The sequence below is a fragment of the Carlito syrichta genome, unplaced genomic scaffold, assembly GCF_000164805.1.
Source record: "Carlito syrichta isolate Samal-C Ts95f unplaced genomic scaffold, Tarsius_syrichta-2.0.1 Scaffold303563, whole genome shotgun sequence".
In the NCBI taxonomy this organism is placed as follows: domain Eukaryota; kingdom Metazoa; phylum Chordata; class Mammalia; order Primates; family Tarsiidae; genus Carlito; species Carlito syrichta.
In genome coordinates, this window is record NW_007247659.1 from 173,556 (window position 1) to 181,039 (window position 7,484).

Genomic DNA, 7,484 nt, shown 5'->3' on the forward strand with positions numbered 1-7,484 from the left:
ACTTACTGTATGCTAGGAATACACAAGGCATTCTATATAAAAATGTTTTGAGTAAGTCTAATTATTCCCATTTTGTAGATAAGGCCATAGGCTCAGAGAGGTCACCCAGATGTCATACACTGCTTAAATAACTCAGGTCTGTCTGATTCTCAGTCACCATGTGATATAGCATCTCACCACTGTCAGTTGCTATCTTCCTACTGTCTTGAAATGATTATGGTGATATAACTTAAGGAGGAAATACCTGTAGCTCAAAGGTTATCCAATAATTTGTTAAAACTTTTCAAATGTGAAAAAATAAGAAATTGGAGACAAGTTGCCCATTTTGGTGTGAAATTATAATGAGAGAACTCAGTAGGAGTGAACAAATACTCTTTCTAGGGAGTCTGAAGAATGTTCATTTGGCAGGCTCCAGACCTGGAACCATTCAAGAAAGAAGCATCATCTTAGGATGTCATGAAAGGACTCTTTTTTCTCTTGGGTTCTAAAAGCATATTTTCTTTAATGTACTTTGATTGATTCATTAAATTTTTATATGAAAATTTACTCTGATGATGAACTAAAAATGTAGTATATTAGCAGTAATATATTAATAGAACCCCAAATGGCAACCTCAGCAAATGCAATTTTGGCAAATCCTCAACCACTAAAGAACTTAGAAGCTAATAGGTAAGACAGGTGATACTGTTTGGAAAAAGCGCTTTGTGAGATATGGGTACATTACTGTGACATTTAGGTGGGCACTGACCCACTGCAATTACTATTTAATAGAACACCTTGACAACTCCTGAATAAACAGAACATCCATGCTGCAGCCCAACTATCTGGATTAAAAATCAGACACTCTGTTTCAGACAATAGGCACCTAGACATCACCATTCAAAAACGGAAGGAAGGCAAATGAAAAAATTCAAGAGAATACTTAATTTAAAAAAGTCTCCAATTCAAGGGCATGATTTTAGGACTCTTGTATCCAGTGATTCTGAATTATGATGAGCACTCCCAGAATGTCATGTGAATCTTACTATATGAATCTAAAATGAAAGAAACTATTGAGATAACCATTGATATCGTTATAGAGCCGTGTGTATCTTGTCAAGTGTCCAAATAGAACACAAACCAGGATCTGGAGTTCTCTAATTCAATCACATTTCTTTGAGATTACTGTTTCTATTTTTCGAGATGCTATTGATTATAGTACTGGCTGTATGACTGGAAATAATTCCAAGTTGTATCATCCCTCAGTGGAATATAATAGAGCAGATATCTCTATGAACACAGCATAATCTCACACTATCGGATATACAACAAACCTCAGGTTGCTCCTCAACTTGGCCACTGATCCTGGGGTAAGACGGTGAATATAGAAACCTGGAGGGGTGTTTTCTAGAGCCAAGCAGCAGGGACCGATGCCATTTCTTGGCTCTGTGAGAGGTATCATTCAAAGAAAACCAAAACAAAAATGACACAGAAACCAGAAAAAAAGGTATTACTGATTTGAAAGGATTAATATATATTCTGAACAATACCCTTTATTTTTGTTCCAGACTCAGAAAGCAAATTCCACTTCTCTGGAGTAAAGATGCCATTTTGCTTAGGGAAATGAGTCCACGGCTAGACGCGCTAATTATGGACATGGGAATGATTCAATGATCGACTCTCTGCTTAGTCTATCCTACCTACACAAAACTGTTTTTGGAAATAGGCAGAGTGTAAGTAACATTTTTATTCTGAATCTACAACAGTAAGCCTTTTATTTGCCTCTTTTCTTTACAACTCATCTCTTAGTTATTTTCCATCACATTTCTACAGTAGGTGGGGAGGAAAAGTAAATAAAGATGAAAAGCAGTAAGATTTGATGATCACCCATGTCTTACAGTTACTAGTGTAAACTGTATTCTTAACTGGGATCTGTTGTTCTCTAAAATTTATAATAGCTCTAGACTTCAGTTTCTCAGGGATTTTTTAAAATATAAGCCTCTGAAACACAGTCATTCATCTGTGGAGAGCTTAGGGAGTTCTGTCCTACTGGTGACTTCCCCTCACTTTGGCCAAAGTGACTAAAATCTCTACTTTTGATCCCAATATCCATGTAGTGAACATCACCTGCCATAGATAGGAGAGTGTTCCAAAAAGAAATTCATAGATTACCCTCTAAACATTGCATATTGTGATTCAAGAAATGCAACGAAAGTGAGAAACAGTTTGTATTACCTTTGTGGAGTGTTACTTCCATGACAATTCTGTCCTTAGGCCCAGGAGTCTTCCGACCCCGAAATGAAGAACTGCCTTCATCTGAGTCTTCCAGAGAGGCTCCTCCAGTGTTGTGGAAGTTTGGGGAGTCAGATCTGTTCGTGTGTGTGGCTGTTGAGGGGGTTGTGAGGTTGGGGCTCAGCAACTCTGTGTTGACGGTTAAGACAAACAGTCCTCTCTGGTTTTGCTGAAAAACAAGGGGGAAGGTGGGATAAACACTAAGACTGTCCTTAAATCAAAGGGTCAAAAAATTTCACCCAACCCAAGCCAGAAGGAAATGAAGGAGAAAAACAAATAGGGCAAAGGAGATCCAACAGAATGTTTACCTTCAAGGTCTGAATGGCTTCTTGAAAGGTCAAACCCTTTATTGGTGTTTCATTTATAGAAAGGATTTCATCCCCTAGTGATCAAATGTGAGAATTACATTAATATTCACTTTTACTGACCTGACTCTTACTGCTATGTGCTATAACAGGACAGCGGTCCCTGCTTTACTTATCTAAAATGACTTGATTGTTCCAATCCACTTACATTAGTTTAGCTCCCAGGAATGTCACAAAATGGGACAATTCATGGCCATGCAAATTCTTTGGTAATTCTCTATTTTAGCCTTCAATTAAAACAACTCTGGGAAGCATCAAAGTCTTATTTTTTAACCATTGCCAAGTGTGACAACAGATTTCCTCTGTTTAGAAATCGAATTGCAAAAACCGAGTTCTAGGTGTTCCTCATAGTCATTGCTGGGAAGCTTAAGTCCACTGGCAAAGAAGCATGAACACACATAACATTTGAAAAGTCACTCCTGTATTTGCAGAAATACAAGCTTCCCAAGTCCAGAGAATCACCCCCAGTGTATGGGAAATGGTTTGAATGATAAAGACAAAAAAACTTGCTGAGATAGTTGAGAAATGGCAACTCGACCTTCTGAAATAGCCTAGATGCCTGGTCTTAGATGTGGTTCCAGGTACCGTCATGAAGCTGGCAAGTTACTACAGGCTTCTATCTCAGAGATGATAGTGGGGTTGTGTCCAATCATGAGGCAAGTGAATGCACAGGATCCCTCACCTCCCCCCAAGATCCCTACCAGCTAGATTATCATCTTCAGCCCCTAGAAGGTGCAGTCAGGTAACTTTTCAAGTTGTTGATATTGTCTGCTGGAACTACAAAAGAACTTGGACATCCTATTGACTTCCCAGAGCTCGTTTCTGGTTTACACTCTTGTGACCTGCACAGTTTTTTGGAATAACAGTTCATCAAAAATACTATAAAGATGCCCCAGAGAGACGAACACATGAACTCTGCACAACAGTGCAGTATGAAAGAAGGATGTCATACACCTATAACAAAGTGCAAAACAGTGTAAGAGCACAGATTTTCACCTCTTATAAACAGCCATCCCAGGAGCACAGTCTATGTATGATCAAAGGAATCCTGTAGATAGATGACTGTTCACGCCTTCTATTTAATGCAATTACAAAAGTTGTAAAATAAGTGAAGGGACCTCTGTTGAAAAATCAACTCAAATAACCAATTCCTCAGTGAGGTGAGGATGTTAATATTTGGGGGTGGTTTCCACATGGGAACAGGAGCAAATAGTAAAGGACTAGTGTGTTCCTAAAATGTATACAAAGTTTTTTAAAGGCATATCACTTAACAAGTTGAAAATTCATTCAATGACATATATTTCTTATAAATGCACACACATGAAGAAGCTGTATTTAAGAGAATCAAGTGCTATTAACCTTGCTTAACAATAGATTTTTTTTTCCATCTTGCTCCATTTTGCCAGGATGACTTCAATCAAGTAAACACATGGAACATCCATTATGGAAATGCTCTGCTAGTATTTTACATTCTTCTGAAACGCCACACAGACACCACCTGGTAGTTAACACTTTCTCTAAAAGACAGATAAACATTCTGCCACAGAAGTATTAAATCTGGTCATGTCTTAGCATACAGGTTTCCATGGGTTTTTATGCTTTAAAAATAGTCAATTCACTCTTATTGTCTTAAAAATAAAAGTATAACAGCATCAATATATCAGTCATTTGAACTGAACACTTACAGCATTTTCGATGGTAGCCCCAAATATTCTAAATTAGTAATTTTATGAAGGAAATATTAATGAGAAGAAAAACATCAGGATTCATGTTTTGGTGAATGCTATTTAAAATATGTTCAGATCCTGTTGGTAACTTTACCTTATAAAAAGTATATAATCTAAATTCAGATACATATTTTAAAAATATACAGATATGCAAATATATATTTAAGATCCTTCATATATAAAGCAACTACCATGTCAGTCCATAAAGGAAACACTGGTTTATTTAAATGTTATTATCTCAAGTATCAGGATATGTCCAGGAAGGAAGAATGAGTTTTGAATCAAAGCTTTTGTTTTTAAATAAGGTAACAGTAGTAAGGTGGAGCAGTGACCCAAACTTGGTTCAGAAATCTGGGTTAAATTTCACCTCTGGCCATTGTTTTGTTAAGCACTGGCCAGGCCATGTGTTTTTTGAGCTATGGTCACCATGTTTTCTTAGCTATGGCCCCCTTCCCTACCTTGGGGAGATGAACCTCTCTCTTTGTTTCTCTTTCTCTCGCTAATTTACTTTGTAAATACACCATATTATCCAACCTAAAAAAACAAAAATTCACTTATGTTATTTACTAAGGATGGGACCCATTACTTAACCTTTCTGAGTGCCACTTTGCTCACAATGCCTACTGGACCAGTTTGTAATGCAGTTAATGAAATAATTTAAATATGTTGAAATGTTGTAAATGCATAATGCATGAAAAATTATAAGATGCGTTTAAACATTTAAAAAAATTATTTGCAAGGTTGAACTTGGCACCTCAATATGACTTTAGTTTGTATTCAAAAGCCCTTTTCTTGTATATTTGTATGTGGCAGAATGGTAGCTGCTACAGACAATGTAAATTTTAGGAACCAAATTCTGTGGTGATTAGTTTCAACTGCAAGATATGAACTGTGTCTTCCTGATGATCACCCTTCTGATGATTATCTTCCCGATGATCAGGAATTCTGCTTCCATACCTGGCCTGAGGCTAGGATGGGCTGAAAACTTTCAGGAATTTTTAAGGCAAGTAATGTGATTAAGGACCAAGCAGACAAAGTAGACACTTGAAAACCCCACTAAAAATTCAACTATTTTCCACCTACTATCTGATGTAATTATCTTATTTCTATCTCATGTAATCCTCACAGCCACTCTTCGAGGTAGTCATTAATATTCCAAGCTTCTGTTCCTAGGAAAGTGAAGCTCAGGTTATATTGACTATGTGAGGACAAGGGTTTAAGCTTCGGTCAGTCCTCGGCCCTACCTAACGTTCTATTTTCTTTCCATAGTGTGAAGAGGCAGCTTCTCATAGAACTAAATGTCCCTGTCACTTAGGATAACCAAGAGACTTTCTCCTACCTTCTTTGAGTCTTCCATCCTCTGCAGCTAATCCATGTGGGAAGATGGTCTTGACAAAAATCCCCATGGGTCCACGAATGCAGTCTCGCCCTTCAGCAATGGTAAAGGCAAGTCTCTATATTCAAAGTAGATGGGAGTCCCAGTTGACACTGCAGTTGACATTTAACTGAGGGTGTACTTCCTATTGCACTATTTACTTACCTGAGGGCATCCTTTCCATCATAGCATTTAGCTGAAGTGACTGTCCCCAAAAGCTTGGAGTTAAACTAATCAATTAGCTGCAAGTCCCAGCTTACCTTTTTTCTCTATTTCCTGCTTCAGATCTATTTGCATTGCAATGGCAATGCAAATAAAGGAAGAAATATTTAGGCAGTAATATATATGGAAAAATATACAACTGCCAATATTTGACAATTGTTGACCTCCAAAAATGTCATTCTCATATGGATCAAATAAATAGTTCATGAGAGTCATTTCCCACTATGCGGGCACCATATTTCTTTTCTCCTTTTGTTTCAGTTTTTCCGTTGTTAAATTTGTATAATATAATATTATTTATATCATTCCCTGTAGGTTAATGGCCATGACATGAAATCCACTCAGAAAGACAACTGGGAATGTTCCCAGAAATGACAGGTTCTGCTTTCCTTTCAACAGAGCTAAAAGTTGGGGGTCATTCACTCCACACTCAATTCTGCCTCCACACTCAATTGGGTCCTAGCAGCCAGGTGCTGGTGATCCTTCACATTGGAAGAGCAAAGAGTGTGACCATCCACACTCCAAAGCCTACAGGAAAGAATACCAGGGAATCCGCTCGAATCCATGCAAAGGACACTCAAGTTAGCCCTCCTTATATCTGTAACTTCTTATTTCATGTAAAAACAAAAAATAATAAAAACAAAAAATTGAAAAACAAGTAGTAACCACTTAAACATGGAGGGAAGAACAGTCCACAGAAAAGAGCTCACCTGACCTTTTTGATAGTATAATCCAATGACAGAAATGACAGACGGCCGAAAAAGGCTACAGGGCGATTCCACCTGTGTCAGAGAAATATAAAGGAAGATATTAATAGCTTGGAACAAATGTTATCAGTTTGAGCTGTACAACTTTCAGTATTAAAATTAGCTGTTCTAGCCAGGCTCGGTGGCTCAGCCTGTAATCCCACGACTTTGGGAGGCTGAGGTTGAGTGGATTGCCTAAGCCCACGGGTTTGAGACCCACCTGGGCAGCGAGACCTCATCTCTACAATAAATCAAAAAAATCAGCAGGGCGTGGTAACGCATGCCTGAATTCCGGCTACTTGGAAGGCTGAGGTGGAAGGATCACCGGAGCCCAGCAGGTCGAGGCTGTGGTGGCCGGGAGCGGCCACTGCACTCCAGTCTGGGCGACAGAGTGAGACTTCAACTCAAAAAAAAAAAAAATTAACTATTCTAGTTAAAGCAATGTTCAGTAAAATGTAAAATCAGTGTCTGATGCTTATATGGCTAAAGCTGGTACTGGCTCCAAACCAACAGGCCTACTTCAAGATAACAATACAAAGATCTCAAACTGCCTCCTTACAATTCCACTTAGGCATCTAATACAGACTTCAGTACAGTCAAAATTGGACTCTTCCCCGCTCCTGGTTTTCCTTTCTCAGTGGGAATAGCACTGTGACCTACTCATCCTAAAGATGATACACAAGCCAACAGCCCATGGGTTGTCTTTGATTCATCCAATTTCATCTCTCACATCTGAACTATGAGCAAGATCTGTAGACTCTACTTCCAAAATAGATTC